The sequence below is a fragment of the Bos taurus genome, chromosome 6, assembly GCF_002263795.3.
Source record: "Bos taurus isolate L1 Dominette 01449 registration number 42190680 breed Hereford chromosome 6, ARS-UCD2.0, whole genome shotgun sequence".
Lineage (NCBI taxonomy): Eukaryota > Metazoa > Chordata > Mammalia > Artiodactyla > Bovidae > Bos > Bos taurus.
In genome coordinates, this window is record NC_037333.1 from 45,944,066 (window position 1) to 45,968,106 (window position 24,041).

A 24,041-nucleotide genomic window follows, 5' to 3' on the forward strand; every position below is an offset into this window, starting at 1 on the left:
AAAAACCCAGGGTTCACATGCCTCAGAGGTGTGGGGCCCCAGCAACACTGCTCTTCCGGGAACCTCTTAGAGAGTTGTGCCTGCTGGTATCTGCTCCACCCACGTGTCCACTCGCTATTTGGGGATTGTAACAGCTACTGAATCCATTAAATGGCCCCAAAGTGAAAGCCATCGGAAGCACAAGTGGCTTGAAATGTTTAAGCACCATACTACTGATCTGGCCTCATTACTGCCAAAAGTAGGGTCAGAACAGAATTCTTGATCTCAGCCCTCTTCATGGCCCAATACACTACAGGAGAAATGGCAGATTTAAGAATTAAAAGGTATCATTTCTATGCCCGTCAGTAATAAAAGCTTGGATTGGAAATTCAGGTATCTTAGAATGGTACTAGCGGTCACAGAATACTTACAGTACTTACACTTCCAGGCTCAAAGCTTACTCTGTGGTGCTGTAATTTGCCTTCCTTCTAGCTCCCCAGAGGAGGGTGGGTGTTCTGAGCTCCCTGAGGGCAGGGCCTTGTAGGACACATTTGCTGCAATTATATCTCCAGCTGTTCCTGCAATATTTAGTGCATTGTAAGCATTCACTAAATGACTGCTGGGTAAATGCATGAACAGATGGAAGGATTCAGTATCATTTCGGTAGCTCAGTCGTCTGACTCTGCGACTGCATGGACTGCAGCACACCAGGCTTCCCTGTCCATCACCAACTCCCGGAGCTTTCTCAAACTCATGTCCATCGAGTCGGTGATACCATCCAACCATCTCATCTTCTGTTGATGTCATTTAAATGACTCTGATGCTGGGAAAGATCGAGGGCAGGAGGAGAAAGGGCGACAGAGGATGAGATGACTGGATGGCATCACTGACTCAATGGACATAAGTTTGAGCAAACTCTGGGAGATTGTGAAGGACAGGGAAGACTGGCGTGCTGTGACTGAACAACAACAACAACAAATGTCATTTTACCATTCTTATAGAAAGAAGGAAAGTTTGGAGTCTGAAGCTGTGAGACCTTCCAGTCTAGATGGCATCATCTTCCTTACCTTTTTTGTGATATAACTGTTTTGACAACTCAAGTCTCTTCAATGAAGGGTTCTTTCCAAGCCATTAATAATATAGCAGCAACAACAAAAGCTACATAATAGTTAACAGAGATTGACTTCTGTTTCATGAGCTTTATAAACATTGATTCATGTAATCCTCACATTAACCCCTGAGGGAGGAACTACTATGACCCCCGTTTTCCAGAGAGGCTGAGCAACTTCCCCCAAGACCAGAACAGAAAAGGAATGCTTTCCACTAAAGTTGTTCCTTACCTTCTTTGGCTCAAAAATCCTCCTTTAGAAATCTGAGGTTATGAGTTTCCACATAAGGGAAAAATGTGCACTCCTCAAAACACACCGTGCTGCACAGTTTCAAAAAGTGTAGGAACCTGCCAAAATCTATTCATAAACTGTAGGTTAATAACCAGTGTGACAATATCCTTAGGCTCTGGAATCAGACACTCCTTGTTTATTTCTCTTTTTAAAAACTATTCATTGTTAATTGAGAACTAATACTGGAATACATGTTCTTTAGTGAAAATCCAAATATCAGAATGTGTGCTTAATTGCTCAGTCTTGTCTGGCTTTGCAACCCTGTGGACTATAGTCCGCCAAGCTTCTCTGTATATAGGGATTCTCCAGGCAAGAACACTGGAAAGAGTTGCCATTCCCTCCTCCAGGGGATCTTCCCAACCCAGGAATTTAACTCAGGTCTCCTGCACTGCAGATGGATTCTTTACCAGCTGAGCCACAAGGGAAGCCCACCGATAATTTAAACTACAAGCCAGCCATCAGAGGTAATGTCTAAATTACCTTTGACCAGTTAATTCCATGTCCTTTCTTAGAAGTAACCATTGCTACCAGTTCACTTTATATCCACTTTCTATGCATTAAATACCTATCTATGTATCCATGGAAATTACTTGGTGTGGTTGTATGTTATCTCGGAATCTACAAGAGCTATATTGTATTGCATCTTTTTCCCCTGCAACTTGCTTTTTTTTCTCACTTAAGAATCATCTTGGAGGTTTTTCAGCCTATATAAATTAGCTGCTGTACCTTTTAAAGCTACTGTGTGGTACTCCACAGTGTGGACACAGCACAGTATTACCATTTTCTTACTAAGTGACTTTTTAGATTGTTTCTAGATTTTTGCTCTTACGAAGTTGCAGTGAATACATTTATAAATACTTGTTAAGCATGTAAACAGGTGTTTGTCTTGAAGAATACCAAAATTCTGGGATTACTGGGTCGTAGAATATGTGCATTTTTAAATATAAAAAACTATCACCAAATTTCCCTGGAAAGTGACAGTGCTAATTTGAACCCCTCCAAAAAATGTACAGAATCCATTATTTATTCACATTCAATCATTACCTTTACCAGTCATTTCAGTTTTCCCTAATGTGAGAGGTGAACAAAGGTATCTTGTTTTATTTTGCAGTTTTGATTACTAGTGATGTCGAACATCTTTTTGTATTCTATTAATCTGGTTTTAGAAAAAGCAGAGGAACCAGAGATCAAATTGCCAACATCTACTGGATCATCGAAAAAGCAAAGAGTCCCAGAAAAACATCTATTTCTGCTTTATTGACTATGCCAAAGCCTTTGACTGTGTGGATCACAAGAAACTGTGGAAAATTCTGAAAGAGATGGGAATACCAGACCACCTGACCTGCCTCTTGAGAAACCTGTATGCAGGTCAGGAAGCAACAGTTAGAACTAGACATGGAACAACAGACTGGTTCCAAATAGGAAAAGGAGTATGTCAAGGCTGTATATTGTCACCCTGCTTATTTAACTTATATGCAGAGTACATCATGAGAAACACTGGACTGGAAGAAACACAAGCTGGAATCAAGATTGTCGGGAGAAATATCCATAACCTCAGATATGAAGATGACACCACCCTTATGGCAGAAAGTGAAGAGGAACTAAAAAGCCTCTTGATGAAAGTGAAAGTGGAGAGTGAAAAAGTTGCCTTAAAGCTCAACGTTCAGAAAACTAAGATCGTGGCATCTGGTCCCATCACTTCATGGGAAATAGATGGGGAAACAGTGGAAACAGTGTCAGACTTTATTTTTTTGGGCTCCAAAACCACTGCAGATGGTGATTGCAGCCATGAAATTAAAAGACACTTACTCCTTGGAAGGAAAGTTATGACCAAGCTAGATAGCATATTGAAAAGCAGAGATATTACTTTGCCAATAAAGGTCTGTCTAGTCAAGTTTTTCCAGTGGTCATGAATGGATGTGAGAGTTGGACTGTGAAGAAAGCTGAGCGCTGAAGAACTGATGCTTTTGAACTGTGGTGTTGGAGAAGACACTTGAGAGTCCCTTGGACAACAAGGAGATCCAACCAGTCCATCCTAAAGGACATCAGTCCTGGGTGTTCATTGGAAGGACTGATGCTGAAGTTGAAACTCCAATACTTTGGCCACCTCATGCAAAGAGTTGACTCATTGGAAAAGACCCTGATGCTGGGAGGGATTGAGGGCAAGAGGAGAAGGGGACAACAGAGGATGAGATTGCTGGATGGCATCACCGACTCAATGGACATGAGTTTGAGTGAACTCCCGGAGTTGGTGATGGACAGGGAGGCCTGGTGTCCTGCGATTCATGGGTCACAAAGAGTCGGACACAACTGAACGACTGAACTGAACTGAATCATTTGTATTTTTTTCCTCTTGTGAATTACCTGCTCATTTTTCTATGCATTTTCTTCTTGCCATTGATTTATGAGCTTTCTCTTATATTCTGATACTAAAAATCTGTTAACCATGTTATAAATATTTTCTCTCCATCTATTTATTGTGATTGTAATTTACATACCTGGCTTAAATTCCTGGCACTAACACTGACTTCTGGATGACTTGAAAAAAATACTTACCTCTCTGAGCCTGCAAGTCCTTACCTGTGAAATAAAGTGCCATTCACCTTTAGGGCTGTTGTCAGGATTAAGTGAGATAATGACTGAAAATGCTTGATTCAGTGCCTGGCATACAATGAGTGCTCAAATAAGTGCTTACGTATATATTATGAATATTCATTGCTAATATTTAAAAGATTCCGCAATGAATGAGCAAAAATAATGCCTACCTTCAAACTTTTACCCAGTGGTTTTAGGGTTTTGACCTGTTTTCTACAGGAAAACAAAAATGAAAGTCTGCTTTTAGGATGAATGGTGTAAAAGCATCACATCAGATTTTTGTTTATAACTTCTATAATAGGTCTGTTTTATTTTCACATCCAGTCAGTGTTGTAGAAATCAAACTGTTATCACAGCAAGGGAAAGCCTGAACAGAAGTAAAATTGTCTTTATTGAAAAAACTGTTTAAAGCAAATGTATAAAGACATTTTTCACAACAGCTCAGAAAGAGGCAGAGACATCCTGTCTTCTTACTGCTGTAACACCTACAACATTACTGTTCTTAAAACTATTCATTTGTTCCTATAGATCAAACAGCTTCTCCTAAATCTGAATGATCATAAGACTATCTGTATAGCTTTACTCTACAGGTCACAGACCAGCTCATGAACTTGATACCACATACCCTCTGTCCCAGATCCTCCATACACTTCTAGAATAGGTACGACAGGCATAACTATTTCCTCCAAACTTCCAAATAAAGAAACAGAAGTTCTGAGGGCAAAGATATCTCTGACTTTCCCAATCTGACTCAGAGTCCACTCCTAGGCACCTGTATCCCTCTGTCAAACCATGTTCAAGTCAAGTATATAAGTCTTTTCTTCAGTAAATGAGCTCTGATGTGTTTCTTATGAACAGAAATTCTACCTTTGCTCTGTGCATCTTTAATACCTGCCTAGCATGAATGCATACATGGATGGATATCAAAGGCTCATGCTGTATGATTCCATTTATATGACATTCTTTAAAGACAAAATGTTAGTTATGGAGACTAGACTCCATGGATACATCCATCCATGGATGGATAGATGTATGTCATACATGCTAAAAAGTGGTACCCAGGTCTCCATAAACCATATAGAGCACTTTTCTAGATGTATTAGCAAAAATTTTTAATATCTGAACTGATCATATAGTATAAAAGACTTTGGAGGATGTATGTACAGAGTTTTTTGAAGTTTAGAATATGTATAGATTCATATGGGCTTCCCAGGTAGCTCAGTGGTAAAGAATCTGCCAGTAATGCAGGAAAACACAAGCTTGATCCCTGGGTCGGAAAGATCCAATGGAGAAGGAAATGGTAGCCCACTTCAGTATTCCTGTCCCTGACATCCCATGGACACGGGGGCCTGGTTCGCTACAGTCCATAGGGTTGCAAAGAGTCAGACATATATTCATATATTCACTGCCACAATCAAGTGACAGAAATAGTCCACTGTCACTAAAAATTCCCTCTCATTGCCTTTTATAGTCACCTCCTCCCTTCCCCAGCCCCTGGCATCTACTGAGTCTAGTCTCCATAACTAACATTTTGTCTTTCAAGAATGTCATATAAACGGAATCATACAGCATGCGCCTTTGATATTCTTTTCTTTCATTCAGTATACTGCATTGGGGGTTCATTCTTGTTATGTGTATCAATAACTTGTTCCTTTTTTTTGGACTGAGAAATACTCCTTTGAGTGGCTGAACCACAGAGACTTTATCCGTTCACCATTAGACTGCTTCCAGTTTAGGACAACTATGAGTAGAGCTGCTGTGAACACTGAAGTCCAGGTTTTTATGTGAACCTAAGTTTTCATTTCTCTAGGGCAAATCCCCAGGAATGGTGTTGCTGAGTCTTACGGTAAGTGTATATTTAACTTCTTAAAAAATTACTGGTGGAACAAGATGGCCGAGGAGTAGGTGCACGTGGAGTACATCTCTCTCCACGGGTACATCAGGAATACACCCTCAGACACAGAAGTGCATGCAGAACACCAGCTGAGAGCATACAGGAGACCTGACCAGCATAGAAGAATATATAGACCTGCACAAAACTCAGTAGGATGAAGGAACTAGGGGGAAAAACAGGAGTGTTAGTAGGACTGGAGGTGGGGGAACTGAGGCAGGATTCCAATCCCCACATCCAGGCAATTGTCTGAGTCAGAGGAGAAACATTTAAGGCTGAGAGTGAAACAGCCAATCTGTGGTAGCCTAAACGGGATGAGAATCAGACAGTCCTTGCCGCAGCCGTACATACCCCAGACAGGGATGCAGATCCCCTGGAAAATGCAACGGCTGGGAGCTGGAGTTTAGGGATTGTGGAGCAATCCCAGGGCGAGGGCTGCTGTTGACTGTGGAGAGACGGATCAGGGGGATGTGAGGGAGGAGACTGTGGTAGGAAATACCTGTGGAGGAAAGCCAGGCAGCAATGAAAGCAAGGTGATACTGCTGAATTGCGTGTAGGGGGAGGAGCCATTACCATAGCCTCTCGTCCCGACAAGGCAGCATCGGCAGCTGACCAATAGAGAAGCAGGCCCATCAAACCCCTGACACACTGAACTACAGAGTAGGACCCCACCCAGGGTGCCCCTTTAAGTGACTGATGTGCCAAACTACAGAGTAGGACCCCACCCAGGGTGCCCCTTTAAGGGCCTGATGCACTGATCTACAGAGTAGGACCCCAGCCAGGGGGGGCCCCCCTCTATGTGCCTGACACGCAGAAAAACAGAGAAGGACCCCAGGCAAGGGAGCCGTCTAAGTGCCTGTATGGATGGAGCTACGGAGAAAGACTGGCCAAAGAGACCTTCTGATCACCAGCTACAAGAGGCTTGAAAAAAGACTCTGACAGGGCCATAACCTCTGTAGTGGAGGCAGTCCATGTCCGTGCACACTTGGCGCTGCCAGGGTCCCTGCAAGCCAAGCAGCTGTGCCTCCTTCATGCTCACCTCTCACTGGGGCAGAGCTGTCACAGGCAAAAAAGGTCTTGCATCTATGCATGCAGGGTTGCTTCGATAGTGTCCAACTCTTTGAGTCCCTGTAGACTGTGGCCTGCCAGGCTTCTCTGTCAGGAAGGGAGCTTCTCCAGGCAAGAATACTGGAGTGTATTGGCCATTAGTGGTTGCCATACTCTTCTAGAGCGCTGTATTTCCTGCTGCCCTAGCCACCAGCTCCCCTGAGTACCTGGTGCCTTCAGAACCCCTGCAACCCAAGCAGGTGCACCACCTCCGTACCTTCTGCAGGGCAGCCTCATGAGCAAACCCCAGTAGATGACCCACATGCAGAGGTGGAAATAAAACCACAATTGAAACCCAAGCACAGTGTGACTAAGGAAGAAGACCCAATACCTTCCCACCAGTTGTACAAGCTGCAGATTAAATCCACACAACTAGGCAGATTCTGTGTCTATGGAATATATAAAAGGTCATTGAGAGCTCCCACAAAAGAAAATGCACTAGCCCTGATAACTGTGGTCATTGGAGGCAAGAACACAGCACAGGAGGACCAGATGAGAATCTGAGCTGCCCCATAGCAAGTACAGAGATAAACACAGTGTTGGAGGGCATCCTAGGGAGGTGAGGTGGACTGTGACTCCCAGCAAGGGAAAGGACTCTGACAGCAGTGACTCAAGAAAAACATTTATTACTTTCATGTTTTGACTTGTTCTGTAGACTCTTTGGATTTTTTTTTTCTTTTTTCCTTTCCTTTTCCCCAAGTCTGTTGTAATTGTTGATTTCATTGGCACTATGGAATCTACTTAAGCTTTTGAGTTTGGTTTTCTTTTTTTCCTCAGTCACATTTTTTATTTTATTTTTATTTTTTATTGTTGTTATAAACTTCTGCCTCTACGTTGGACTTTTGCAGTTTTCCTTTCTCTCTCTCTCCCTTTTTTCAATTTTAATTTTTTAAACCTATTATTATTTTCTCTACATTTATTCCTTTATTTGCTTTTCCTACTGTTCTTTTCCCCTTGCAGTTAATCTTTAATATATATAAATCTTTATCTACCTATATTTAACTTTGCATATCTACTCTTTATCTCTTTTCTTTCTTTCCTTTCCTCTCAAAATATTTGTTAGTTTTATTTTCATTGCTTTATTCCCCACTTGGCATCTTGCTTTAGTTTTGTTTTCCAGTTTGTGCTTTAGTTAGTTTTGTTCTGGTAGACATAATTTCTGGTTTCCTTTGTTCACTGAGTCAATCTGTTGTACTTTAATTTTGTTGTACTGTTTTAATTTTGCTTATGGGTGTATATGTGTATATTTAGTCACACTTTTTATTGTTGTTATAAACCTCTGCCTCTACGTTGGGCTTTAGCAGTTCTGCAGAGTTTTTCTTTTGTTTTTTTTTTTTCCCTGTTTTTCTTTTTTCTTCTTTTCTCTTTTTCATAATTTTAATTTTTTAAAACCTATTGTATTTTTTTCTACATTTATTCCTTTGTTTGCCTTTCCTACTGTTCTTTTCTCCTTGCAATTAATCTTTAATGTATATAAATCTTCTTCATTTACCTCTATTTAACTTTGCATATCTATTCTTTCTCTCTTTTTTCATTTTTTAAATTTTATTTTAAAAATTAATTCATTTATTTTAATTGGAGGCTAATTACTTTACAATATTGTAGTGGTTTTTGCCATACATTGACATGAATCAGCCATGGGTGTTCATGTGTCCCCCATCCTGAACCCCCCTCCACATCCCTCCCATCCCATCCCTCAGGGTGTCCCAGTGCACTGACTTGGAGTGCCCTGTTTCATGCATCGAACTTGGACTGGTGATCTATTCACATACAGTAATATACATGTTTCAATACTATTCTCTCAAATCACCCCACCCTCACCTTCTCCCACAGAGTCCAAAAGTCTGTTTTTTACATCTGTGTCTCTTTTGCTGTCTTGCATATAGGGTCATCATTACCATCTTTCTAAATTCCATATATATGCATTAATATACTGTATTGGTGTTTTTCTTTCTGACTTACTTCACTCTGTATAATAGGCTCCAGTTTTATCCACCTCACTAGAACTGATTCAAATGTATTCTCTTTAATAGCTGAGTAATATTCCATTGTGTATATGTACCACAGCTTTCTTATCCATTCATCTGCCAATGGATATCTAGGTTGCTTCTGTGTCCTAGCTATTGTAAACAGTGCTGTGATGAACATTGGGGTACATGTGTCTCTTTGAATTCTTGTTTCCTCAGTGTGTATGCCCAGCAGTGGGATTGCTGGGTTGTTGCATATCTATTCTTTCTCTCTTTTCTTTCCTCTCAACATATTTGTTAGCTTTATTTTCATTGCTTTATTCCTCACTTGGCACCTTGCTTTAGTTTTGTTTTGCAGTTTGTGCTTTAGTTAGTTTTGTTCTTAATTGGTAAATATAATTTTTTTTCCTTTGTTGTGTCAATCTATTGTACTTTATTTTTGTTGAACTGTTTTGACTTTGCCCATGGGTGTATATGTATATGTGTATATTCCATTATTTTAATTATTATTAGCCTGATTTTGTAACTGCCATTTGTCTGGGGTTCATCTTTGGTTTCTCATTTTTGGATATTTGTTTTAATCTCACTTAATGCCATAACAAACCACTTGTGGAATCTTCATTCCTGACCAGAGATCAAGCCTTTGGAGTGGGAGCACTGACTCCAAGACTCTAGACCACCAGAGAACTCACCCTAGGGAGTATTAAATAGTGAGAACTCACACAAAGGAAACCACTTGAATACAAGCCCTGGCATCACCCAACCACCAGTAGCACCCTGTGCAGGACACCTCATCTAAACAACAAACAAAACAAAAATACAAACCCAATCATCAGCAGACAGGATTACCACCTCATTCAGCCTTGCCCATCAGGGGGAAAACAAACAGACAAATAAGAATTCGCACAAATCTCACCCTATAACAAAGCATACACAAACCACTGGACCAAGCTAAGGAGGGCAGAAATCAAAAGGAAGAAAGAATTCAACCCTGAAGCCTTGGAAAAGGAGATCTCAAACACAGTAAGTTAAAAAAAAATAATAAAAAGGCAGAGAAATACTACACAGATAAAGGAACAAACTAGAAACACAGAAGTCCAAATAAATGAAGAGGAAATAGGCAAAGTACTTGAAAAAGAATTCAGAATAATGATAGTAAAGATGATCAAAAACCTTGAAAACAAAATGGAGAAAATTCAGGAATCAGTGAACAAAGACATAGAAGAATTAAAGAATAAACATACAGAGACAACACAATTACTGAAATTAAAAATACTCTAGATGAAATCAATAGCAGAATATCTGAAGCAGAAGAACAAATCAGTGAGCTGGAAGATAAAATGGTGGAAATAACTTCTGAAGAGCAGAATAAAGTAAAAAGAATGAAAAGAACTGAGGATAGTCTCAGAGACCTCTGGGACAATATCAAACATACTAACATTCTAATTATAGGGGTCCCAGAAGAAGAAGAGAAAAAGAAAGGGTATGAAAAAATTTTTGAAGAGATTATTTCAACTCTTTTTGAAGAGTTGAAAATTTCCCCAACTTGGAAAAAGAAATAGTCAATCAAGTCCAAGAGGCACAAAGAGTCCCATAGAGGATAAACCCAAGGAGAAACACACCAAGACACATACTAATCAAACGAACAGAGACTAAACACAAAGAAAGAATATCAAAAGCAGCAAGAGAGAAGCAGCAAGTAATATACAAGGGAAACCCCATACACCTAACAGCTGATCTCTCAGCAGAAACTCTGCAGGCCAGAAGGGAATGGCAGGATATATTTGAAGTACTGAAAGGGAAAAATCTACAACCAAGATTACTGTACCCGGCAAGGATCTCCTTCAAAACTGATGAAGAAATAAAAAGCTTTTCAGATAAGCAAAAGTTAAGAGAATTCAGTACCACCAAACCAGCTTTACAACAAATGTTAAAGGAACTTATATAGTCAAGGAATACAAGAGAAGAAAAAAGATCTGCAAAATCAACCCCAAGGAATTAAGAAAATGGCAATAGGAACATATTACTTTAAATGTTAATGGCTTAAATGCTCCAATCAAAAGACACAGACTGGCTGAATGGATACAAAAACAAGACCCATATTTATGCTGTCTACAAGAAACCCACTTCAGACCTAAAGACACATATCACCTGAAAGTGAGAAGATGAGAAAATATACTCCAACAAATGGAAAACAAAAGAAAGCTGGAGTAGCAATCCTTGTATCAGACAAAATAGACCTTAATATAAAGATTACAAGAGGTAAGGAAGGACACTACATAATGATCATGGGATCAATCCAAGAGGAAGACATAAAAATTGTAAATATCTATGCACCTAACATAGAAGCACCTTAATACATAAGACAAACACTAGCAAACAGAAAAGGAGAAATTGACAGTAACACAATAATAGTAGGAGAGTTTAACACCCCATTGACACCAATGGACAGATCATCAAAACAGAAAATTAATAAGGAAACACAAGTCTTAAATGATACATTAGATGTGATGGATCTCAGTGATACCTTCAGGACATTCCATCCAAATAGAGAAGAATACACCTTCTTCTCAAGTGCACATGGAATATTCTCCAGGATAGAACACATCTTGGGTCACAAACCTCTGTAGATTTAAGAAAATTGAAATCATATCAAGCATCTTCTCCAACCACAATGCTATGAGACAAGATATTAATTACAAGAAAAAAACTGTAAGAAACACAAACACATGGAGATTAAGCAACACATTTGTAAATAATCAATAGGTTAGTGAAGAAATCAAAAGGGAAATAAAAAAATTTCTAGAAACAAAGACAATGAAAACACAACAACTCAAAACCTATGGGATGCAGCAAAAGCAGTTGTAAGAGTGAAGTTTATAGCAATGCAATCTTACCTCAAGAAACAAGAAAAATATCAAATAGATAACCTAACTTTACACCTAAAACAACTGGAAGAAGAAGAACAACAACAAAAAAAAACACCCAAAATTAGTAGAAAGAAAGAAATCATAAATATCCAAGCAGAGATAAATGAAAAAGAAATGAAAGACCCAGAGGGATGGTATGAGGAGGGAGGTGGGAGGGGGGTTCAGGAAGGGGAGCACGTGTAAACCTGTGGTGGATTCATGTTGATGTATGGCAAAAGCCACTACAATATTGTAAAGTAATTAGCCTCCAATTAAAATAAATAAATTTAAATTAAAAAAAGAAAGCATCAATAATACAGGCTGTTTCATAAGTTGGTTGTACATTCACAGGTCTTCACTTTACTATGTTTAATAACTTACATTAACATATACTCTTTAATATGTATCAGACTTTTTACAAGTGAAGGAATAAAGTAACTGTCAAATTCCTTGACAGTACAGTTAAACTTCTAAAAAAAAAAAAGAAAAAATAGTAAAGATTAATAAAAGTAAAAGCTGGTTCTTTGAGAAGATAAAGAAAATTGACAAACCTTTAGCCAGACTCATCAAGAAAAAAAGAGAGAAGAATCAAATCAACAAAATTAGAAATGAAAAAGAGGTTACAACAGACAATGCAGAAATATAAAGGACTATAAGAGACTATTATGAACAACTATATGGCAATAAAATGGATAAACTGGAGGAAATGGACAGATTCTTAGAAAAGTTCAATCTTCCAAGACTGAACCAGGAAGAAATAGAAATTATGAACAACCCAACTACAAGCACTGAAATTGAAGCTGTCATCAAAAATCTCCCAAAAAGCAAAAGCCCAGGACCAGATGGCTTCACAGGAGAATTCTATCAAACACTTAGAGAAGGGCTAATGCCTACCATTCTAAAACTCTTACAAAAAATTGCAGAGGAAGGAACACTTCCAAACTCATTTGAGGCCACCATCACCCTGATACCAAAACCAGACAAAGACAACACAAAAAAGAAAACTACAGGCCAATATCACTGATGAACATAGATGCAAAAATCCTCAATAGAATTTTGGCAAACTGAATTCAGCAACACATCAAAAAGCTCATACACCATGATCAAGTTGGGTTTATTCCAAGAATGCAAGGATTCGTCAATACATGCAAATCAATCAATGTGATAAACCATATTAACAAATTGAAAGATAAAAACCATATGGTCATCTCAATAGATGCAAAAAAAGCCTTTGACAAAATTCAGCACCCATTTATGATTAAAACTCTTCAAAAAATGAGCATAGAAGGAACCCACCTCAACATAGCAAAGGCCATATGTGATAAGCCTATAGCAAGCATTATTCTCAATGGTGAAAAATTAAAAGCATTCCCCTAAGATCAGGAACAAGTCAAGGGTGCTTGCTTTAACCAGTATTATTCAACATAGTCTGGAAGTCCTAGCTATAGCAATTAGAGAAGAAAAAGAAATAAAAGGAATCCAGATCAGAAAAGAAGAAGTAAAGCTCTCACTGTTTGCAGATGACATGATGCTGTACATGGAACACCCTAAAGATAGTATCAGAAAATTACTAGAGCTAATCAGTGAATTTAACAAAGTTGCAGGATATAAAATCAATTCACAGAAATCACTTGCATTTCTATATCGTAACAATGAAAAACCAGAAAGAGAAATTAAGGAATCAATCCCATTCACCATTGCAACAAAAAGAATTAAATATCTAGGAATAAACTTACCTAAGGAGACAAAAGAACTGTACACAGAAAATTATAAGACACTGATGAAAGAAATCAAAGATGACATAAACAAATGGAGAGATATTCCATGTTACTGGGTAGGAAGAATCAATATTGTGAAAATGACTATACTATCAAATGCAATATATAGATTCAATGTGATCCCTATCAAATTACCAATGGCATTTTTCACAGAACTAGAACAAAAAATTTCACAATTCATATAGAAACACAAAAGACCCCAAATAGCCAAAGCAGTCTTGAGAAAAAAGAATGTAGTTGGAGGAATCAACCTTCCTGACTTCAGATTATACTACAAAGCTACAGTCATCAAGACAGTATGGTACTGGCACAAAAACAGAAATATAGGCCAATGGAACAAGATGGAAAGTGCAGAAATAAACCCATGCACCTATAGGTACTTATTTTTGACAAAGGAGGCAAGAATATACAATGGGGCAGAGGCAGCCTCTTCAATAAATCATGCTGGGAAATTGGACAGCTACATGTAAAAGAATGAAGTTAGAACACTTCCTAACACCATACACAAAATTAAACTCAAAGTGGATTAAAGACCTAAATGTAAGACCAGAAACTACAAAACTCTTAGAGGAAAACAGGCGGAACACTTGATGACATAAATCAAAGCAAGATCGTCTATGACCCACCTCCTAGAGTAATGGAAATAAAAACAAAAGTAAACAAGTGGGACCTGATTAAACTTAAAAGCTTTTGCACAGTAAAGGAAACTATAAGCTACATGAAAAGACAACCCTCAGAATGGGAGAAAATAAAAGCAAATGAAACAACTGACAAAGGATTAATTTCCAAAATATACAAGCAGCTCATACAACTCAATGCCAGAAAAACAAACAACCCAATCAAAAAGTGGAGAAAAGACCTAAACAGACATTTCTCCAAAGAAGACAACAGATGGCTAACAAGCACATGAAAAGATGCTCAACATTGCTCATTATTAGAGAAATACAAATTGAAACCACAATAAGATATCACCTCACACTAGTCAGAATGGCCATCATAAAAAAATCTACAAATAATAAATGCTGGAGAGGGTGTGTAGAAAAGGAACACTCTTGCATTGTTGGTGGAAATGTAAATTGATATAGCCACTATGGAAGGCAGTATGGAGATTCCTTTAAAAAACTAGGAATAAAACCATTTATGACCCAACAATCCCACTCCTAGGCATATACCCTGAGGAAACCAAGATTGAAAAAGACACATGTATCCCATTGCAGCACTATTTACAATAGCTAGAACATGGAAGCAACCTAGACGTCCATCAACAGATGAATAGATGAAGAAGTTGTGGTACATATACACAGTGGAATATCATTCAGCCATAAAAAGGAACACATCTGAGTCAGTTCTGATGAAGTGGATGAACCTAGACCCTATTATACAGAGTGAAGTGAGTCAGAAAGAGAAAGATAAATATAGTATTCTAAGGCTGTATATTATCACCCTGCTTATTTAACTTATATGCAGAGTACATCATGCTGGAATCAAGATTGCCAGGAGAAATATCAATAACCTCAGATATACAGATGACACCACTGTATAAGTGATGAGGAACTAAAAAGCCTTTTGATGAAAGTGAAAGTGGAGAGTGAAAACGTTGACTTAAAGCTCAACATTCAGAAAACAAAGATCATGGCATCCGGTCCCATCACTTCATGGGAAATAGATGGGGAAACAGTGGTAACAGTGTCAGACTTTATTTTTTGGGGCTCCAAAACCACTGCAGATGGTGACTGCAGCCATGAAATTAAGAGACGCTTACTCCTTGGAAGGAAAGTTATGTCCAACCTAGATAGCATATTGAAAAGCAGAGACATTACTTTGCCAACAAAGGTCTCTCTAGTCAAGGCTATGGTTTTTCCAGTGGTCATGTATGGGTGTGAGAGTTGGACTGTGAAGAAGGCTGAGCGCCAAAGAATGGATGCTTTTGAACTGTGGTGTTGGAGAAGACTCTTGAGAGTCCCTTGGACTGCAAGGAGATCCAACCAGTCCATTTTGAAGGAGATCAGCCCTGGGGTTTCTTTGGAGGGAATGATGCTGAGGCTGAAACTCCAGTACTAAGACTCTGATGCTGGGAGAGATTGGGGGCAGGAGGAGAAGGGGACGACAGAGGATGAGATGGCTGGATGGCATCACTGACTCGATGGACGTGAGTCTGGGTGAACTCCGGGAGTTGGTGATGGACAGGGAGGCCTGGCGTGCTGCGATTCATGGGGTTGCAAAGAGTCGGATACGACTGAGCGACTGAACTGAACTGAATGCACATATACAGAATCTAGAAAAATGATTCTGAAGAATTTATCTACAGGGCAGCAATGGAGAAGCAGACATAGAGAATAAACTTATGGACCTGGGGAGAGGGGAGGAGAGGGTGAGATGTATGGAAGGAGTAACATGGAAACTTATATTACCATATGTAAAATAGATAGCCAATGGGAATTTTCTGTATGGCTCAGGAAACTCAAAAAAGGGCTCTCTATGAACCTAGAGGTGTGGGATGGGGAGGGAGATGGGAGGGAGGTTCAAGAGGGAGGGGATATATGCATACCTATGGCTGATTCATGTTGAGGTTTGACAGAAAACAACAAAATTCTGTAAAGCAATTATCCTTCAATAAAAAATAAATTGAAAAGAAAAAAAATTACCAAACTATTTTCCACAGAGGCTGTTATCAAGCATTCTTACCTTTGTACCATAAAATCTTTTAAGAAAAATCCATTCTTTTTTTACCCCCTCTCTTGGGATAGGATCCCTCTCCCAGGCTCCCCTTATCTAATTTCCCCTCCCTGAGCTCTTCAGAATTCTGGGTGTCTCGCTGAACACCGCGGATTGAGGACGCAGGAGGCAGCCATCCACAGCGGCATTGGAAGATGTACCCCACCCCAACCCCAGCCTCTCCCTCATGGCTTTGGAATATCTTCCCTTCCGCAGCACCAGAGTCTACCTTTCATCCTTGTTAAAAAGCAGATGGTCAGGGTTGGTACACAATGAGCTCTTATCAGTCATACTTTTCTTAGAACAAACCATATTCGTGGTTTTCCCAAGTATGGATGTGGTATGGGAAGTAGAGAAACCATGGGGGAGGGTGCGGTGCAGGCAAGGAGCAGCTAAGGGGAGGGACTTAGAGGAAGGTAGAGGATTCCCAGCTCTGGAGGTCCATCAGCCCTGTTTGTCTGAGGCACCTTTGCTTCCTTACACTCTGACTCTTAGTAACGGGAGGTGTGGGGGGCGGTGTTGCCCCACACTCCACCCTTTCTTTCCCTATAATCTTCTACCAGTTCTCCCCTCTCATTTCACCACAATGAACACAGTGCAACTGGTTCCTGGAGTGCAACATTTCATATTGTGTGATTAGCACAGAGACCCAAGCTAGACACTTTTAGATTAAGGGATTATGAAGTCCCAGGTACAATAACATCTCACATCACAGCTTCATTCTTCAGGTTTTAATTATGTACTGTTCTAATTTGACACTAAGCTCATGGTAGGAAGGCAGGAGAATCCTGAAATAACACAGGCTATAAGATGCAAGATGCTCTGGCTCCCCAAAACTTTGGAGAAAGCACCACGGCCTCTTAAAATAATCTATGTGGCATATTTCAAGCCTCATGCTCTTTATTTTATCTGTGATTTTAAACACTGCCTGACAATGAGATACAATGATATCAGACTTCACAGCCACAAATCATGATGTTATTTGAGTTGCTTCACTTTTGACAAACTTCACAAATACAGGGGATGGAAAGAAAAGGCTCTTTCGGTCTTTCTCTCTTTGTGAAATCTTGACAAAGTGCAGACCCACATTTTTCTAATGGGCCTTTGGCCAAAATGGTGCTGGTGCCATCTGTCAGTGCAACTCACACTATCGTTGGTCGCTGTGAAGCCAGAGGGCCATGTGGGCCCAGGGCTGTAGTGCTTGCTGGCTGGAGGCAGGGCTTCAGGTAGGTCTGCCCCTGCCCTTGCCCCCTATCCCCGCCAACTTTCCTGCCCTGCTGGCCGCCTCCTAGACTGGCCGGCTGGGACTTTGTCATTACAGCAAGCAGATTGTTTATGGGCTTCGTAGCTCAGCGTTCAGTGTGTTGTGGCCCCTCCTACACTGGTGGGGTAACAGGCACACCAGGAGCTCCTTTGCCCCTCAGCTGGGCTTTTCCCTGGGGCTTGTAGACTACACAGCAGTGAGGAGGGGGGACCAGTGTGTGGAGTTAGGGTGTTTCCAAGGGTGATGAGTCTGATGGGGTCACGACACAAAATTCCCTAATGTAAGAGATGGAGAAGTGATTTGGGGGCTACAGAATCTACTGTATGCTCCTGCCATTCTGTATGACCTCGACAGTGAGGAACCAGGGAAACGGCCTACACCATTCTCTGCTTGATCTTTCCTGCATGGGTGAAACTCACTGCTTAACAAACGGGAAAGGTGACCCTTAAAATGTGTGCTCTGAACAATAAGCTAAAGCAGGGATCTGCAAACTTTTTCAGTGTAGCGGCAGATAGGAAATATTTTTGGCTTTATGAACCATGTGTTCTCTGTTGCAACTACTTAGCTCTACCTGGAGCATGAAGGAAGCCAAGACAATATGTAAACAGGTGGGCATGGCTGTGTTCCAATAAAACTTTGTTGATGAAAACAGACAATGGACTGGCATTTGCCCACGAGTGGATCATGATTTACTGACTCCTGCTCACTAGTACTCTTGCCTGGAAAATCCCATGGACGGAGGAGCCTGGAAGGCTGCAGTCCATGAGGTCACTAAGAGTCAGACACGACTGAGCGGCTTCACTTTCACGCATTGGAGAAGGAAATGGCAACCCACTCCAGTGTTCTTGCCTGGAGAATCCCAGGGACGGTGGGGCCTGGTAGGAGGCCGTCTATGGGGTCGCACAGAGTCGGACACGACTGAGGCGACTTAGCAGCAGTAGCAGCAGCAGCTCACTAAAGAGATGGAGATGGCAGATAAGCCAGAGAAAGTTTCCAGATCCCTATCCTATCGGCTCTGAATTACTTATCTTTAGTCTGTTGGGTGAGAGAGAAATAAATACCTATCTTATTTAGGCAGATGTTTTGTGGGGTCTCTTTGTTACAGCAGCCTATCCAGTCCTTACTTGGCTCACGCCCTTACTTTATTTAAAACTTGTGCTTGAATGCCATCTTCTCAGAGAGATGTGCCCTGACCATCTTTTCTAAAATAGCATCTGCCAACATCCTGAGCTCCTCGACCTGCTTGATTTTTTAAGTGTATTGTTAGGAAAGGAAAGTGGAAAGTGAAAGTCACTCAGCTGTGTCTGACTCTGTGACCCCATGGACTGTATTCTGCTAGGCTCCTCTGTCCATGGGATTCTCCAGGCAAGAATACTGGAGTGGGTAGCCTAACCCTTCTCCAGAGGATCTTCCCAACCCAGGGATTGAACCCAAATTTCCTACATTGCAAGTGGATTCTTTACCATCTGAGCCATCAGGGAAGCCCATTGTATCTGTTACTATATAAATAACTTTAAATAATTTTTTTATTGCCTATTAAGCCAAGTAAGTTCTAAGAGGGCAAGGAAATTTCCAATTTTAATGTTGTATTCACATGCCTGGACAAAGCATAGCACATAGTAGGCACTGGATGAATATTTGATGAATGAATGAGTGAAGAAATTAATAAACTTAAAAGAACTGGAAAGCTCAAAATATGGGAGACTAAATCAAGTTTCCAACCTTTTTTTCATCTATCCTCCATCAGCAAAAATTTTTGAGCATGTACACCAACTATAGGACTATTTGTTTCTCAATTAAGTCAAAAATTCTAAAGGATAAGAAGAAAAGAAGAAATAGAACTTCCTAGTTATCGATGAATTGTTTCACGCATCCACTTTGGAGTCCAGCGAATTAGAGATGGTGGTAAGAGAAGACCTAGATAGACGTTAACACTGGGGATGAAAAAATAAATCAAGCAGTGAATTTATTGGATCCTCCAAAAGATCTTTGAGGGCACTGTCTTTGCTCAAATGTTTCCCGATGTTCCCTCTCACCCCAGTAAATGGTTTGAGGGGCTGATCCTTCTGAACAACCAGTGTAGAATTTCAGGGATGACCCCAGCCATGAGATAACAAAGGCATATGCACAGGTTTTAGGACCAACTGGAAAATTGTATACTTTTTTTTTAGTGCAGGCACTTGGGAGTGGGAATGGTCCCCTTTTTCTTTATTTTTTCCCCCTCTTTTCTCCTTTAATTTCCAAATTTCTGGAGTGCATATGTGCTACTTTAGTTTTAAATAGAGTAGCTTCCAATTTATTTATTAAATATAGTCCACTTGGTAGGCATTATGAGAAGCTGGGAATTGAGAGCAAAAACAACAGTCTCAATTTCTAGGATGCACAACCTCCCTTTTAAATGAGAAAAAAAGCAGGAGGAAAGCACACATACGGAACGATTCTTTGTTGCTTCCAGAGTGTAGCGAGCATCTGTAGGGCACTAAATATTCTCGAGCCTAACCTTGGTGTCAGCACTGCAGGACCAGTGAGCAGCTGCTCCCTTAGGTATTTTCCTTGCTAGCCTCTTGGGCCCCTCCCAGTCCTGTCTTATTTGTAATTTGCCTTTTGCAGGAACTGACTTTCCAGCCCATTCCAGCCTTATCTCTCTTCTAGCTGCATTGAGAGGGGCTTTATTTATAATTAACATTTTCAACACGGTGTCTGTGTCCTGAATATCTTTCTTCTTTGTTTTATAAAACTGGATAAGCTAACACGGGTGTTCTCATCTTTATTAATATATTGAAAAACAGCTTGCTTGTTATAATTCCTTCTTCCCAGGACTCAAGTGTGAGTCCCTGGGGGCTGAGACAGACGGCAGACCATGGACACGACCGTGGGATCTCATTGTGGGTTCAAACTCTCCCTTTATGCTAACCCTGCTGAGCTTGGATTACATCTGCGCACTTGACTCTACCTGGGAACGAGAGTTTTCCCAGGAGGCTCTCCTGTTCTTCATGCTAATGAGGTCTCCATATAATTCTCCCCACTGCTCTTCCAAATGCTACTGAAACCCGGAGTAAAAGCCCATGGGAGTCCCCACAAATATACTCGCACACAAGAGTGCTACACAGTTTTGTTGAAATAGCATGAGTTTTGCAGTCAGCAGGAGCTGAAATTGAACATGATTTCATCATATGCTCAGTGTGTGACCTTGGCCACAGTACTCAACCTTTCTGAGCCTTGGATCCCTTATCTTCATTGGACAGAGAAAAAAGGAAAGATATTAGATTATGACTACTTGCATCCTGCCCCCTCCACACACACACACATTCCTCAAAACAATACCGAAAGTGAACAAGGATTCTTTGCCTACATAATCAGCTATTGGGCTTTGTATGGATTCCACAGGGTGAGAGATGGAGAGGAATATTAAAGAAACCAGGAGAGACCAGGTTACATTGTTTAAGAAAGATATGAAGGGGCAGTGGTGAGCCAGAAGGAAGCAAGTAGGAACTTTTTCATGGCCAACTACAAGGACATGGGAGTTTTGCAGCTGGGGGTTATATGTGTCATTTCACATCTTCCAAGAAGCAGACAGCAAGATGGAATTAGAAGGACAGAGACTTCTTAGGAAATGCCTGTGCAATAAAAGAGATAAGAGAGGAAGCAGGAAGAACAGAAGGGAGGTTTGACCTCTGTGAAGAAAGAATGGGAAGGAAGGAGGATTGAGTAAGAGCTTCAGTCTGCAGTATAGCTCTGAAGGAAACTTGGCCAGGTGATGGGAGACCCAGACCAAAGGCTGCCCATGAGAAGAGTCCTTTGTTGGTCAGGAATGTCTGGGCTCAAGTACCCCCACCATACACATTGGCTGGGAGCAACCCAGGGCGGGCTGCAGTGGGTCCAAAGCCCTGTTGATACCGTGGTGGGCCCAAAGGTGCTATAGCACCAGGCTGTCGGCCCAGCAGGTTCTCCCTTGAATGGAGACTAGAGAGGCATGATCCCATATCTGCCATAGACCACCGTGGAGAGATGGCCCTGCTCTGTGTACCGTCATGGCTGCAGGGTTGATGGTCACTGCTGCTGTGTTACTGTTCCATTGCTTCTCTTGACAATGACCCAAAACTTAGGGGCTTTAAGCAACACAACCTTGTTATCTTATAGGCCTGCAGTTTGGAAGTCTAAGAAGAGTTTCACTGGGCTAAAGGCAAGCATTGGCAGGGCTGTGTTTCCTTTGGGAGGATTTAAGAGAGAATGTGTTTCTTGGTTTTTCCCAGACTTCAAATGCTGATGGCCTGTCTCCTCCACCTTCAAAGCCAGCTACAGCAGACAGAAGGCCTTCTTCCATCCCATCACTCTGGCCTTTCTTCTGTACTCACATCTCCCTCCCTCTCTCCTCTTCTGCCTCCCTCTTTGACTTTTATGGACCCATGTCATTACGTTGGGCCCACCCAGATAATTCTAGAAAATCTCCCCATTTCAAGGTTATTAACTTAGTCATATCTACAAAGTGCTATTAGCTGTGCCATCCAGCACAGTCACACGTTCCAAGGGTCAGGGCGTGGACATTGTTGTTCTGCCCATCGTGGCAGCTGTGAGTTTTCAGTTCTGATTCTGGGTTCTATTGGAAACACAATTTGTGGAGCCAGCCATTGACAAAGAGGGAAGCAGTCGGGCTGTGAGGCAAATAGGTGAACTCCAAAGGGAGACATTCATCAAGGATTATGCAGGAAGTTAATGATGGATACATCTTACAAGTCATACTAAGTTTTGACTATGTATGACTTATAAGTCATACATAGTTTTGTTCAAGTGAAAATGGGAAGGGGATGATCAATTTGAGGACAGAGGTAGCACTGACAGAATTTCGTTGACAAAAAAACTTACAAATATAACAAGTTTGGGGTATGCATTCATCTGAAGTTGTTTCTTTTTGTCCAATAGCATTTTCCCACAAGGAGGATACATAAATATCATCCATCTAATCAAAATTTCAAAATAAATCTCTTCTCAATGAAGCATTAAATTGTCTGTGTAAGAATGACAATTTTGAGGGAATTCCCTGGTGGTCCAGTGGTTAAGACTCCATGCTCTCACTGCCAAGGGCTCAGGTTCAACTACTGGTTGGGGAACAAAGATCTTAGAGACTGCATGTCGGGGCCAAAAAATAAACAGATTTAAGAAAAAAGAAGAAGAAAAATCTTGAAACAGAGTGAAAAGTTTTGAAAAGGAATGAGTTCTTTTGTTTAGGAACAGTAGTTTCTTTCCCCCCCCACTTTTTTATTTGTTTGGAGTATAATTAATTTACAATGTTATGTTAGTTTCTGCTGCACGATGAAGTGAGTCAGTTACATGTATACATATGCCCCCTCACTCTTGAGCCTCCCTCCTACCACCCCCCACCCTACCTGTCTAGGTCATCACAGAGCACCGAGCTGAGCTCCCTGTGGTATGCAACAGCTTCCCACTAGCTATCTGCTTTACACGTGGCAGTGTATATATGTTAATGCTACTCGCTTAATCTGTCGCTCCCTCTTCATCCCCTGCTGTGTCCACAAGTCTATTTGCTATGGCTGCATCTCTATTTCTGCTCTGCAAATAGGTTCATCAGTACCGTTTTTCTAGAAGGGACAGTAATTTCATACTTTGGGGTAATTTCATACTTGGAGAATAAAGATTACTGGATGGTCTTCATCAATGTTCAAAATCTTATCAACACCACAGAATTCATAATGGAATAAAAATTTGTGAATATAATGAGTGTAGGGAGATTGTTTGGGAGAAGGCAATAGTACCCACTCCAGTACTGTTGCCTGGAAAATCCCATGGATGGAGGAGCCTGGTAGGCTGCAGTCCATGGGGTTGCTAAGAGTTGGACACGACTGAGCGACTTCACTTCCACTTTCCACTTTCATGCATTGGAGAAGGAAATGGCAACCCACTCCAGTGTTCTTGCCTGGAGAATCCCATGGACGGAGAAGCCTGGTAGGCTGCAGTCCATGGAGTCGTACAGAGTCGGACACGACTGAAGCGATGCAGCAGCAGCAGCAGCAGCAGGGAGATTGTTTAGCCATGGCTCTTACTTACTCACTCAACATCAAGGACTATACACTAGAGAAAAATGCTGTGGATGTGATAAATGCGAGAAGGCTTTTAGCCAATGCTGAATTTTAGCCAATTGAAAAATTCTATTGGCTATTGAATTCTATTCTCTATTGAAAAATTCATATCATGGATGAAGCCTATGAATGTAACCGATACACAAAAGTTTTAGCAAGTGCTCAGACCTTGCTAGGTACCAAAGAACTAATAATGAAGATGAAATTTGTGAGTTTCATTCTTCCAAGCATGGAGTCAGGACTATGAGCAGGCAAGATCTTTAGGCATGCTTCCAACCTGGCCTAGAATGAGAGAATTCACGTTGGAGAAAAGTCCTACAAATGTAATGACTGTAGAAAGT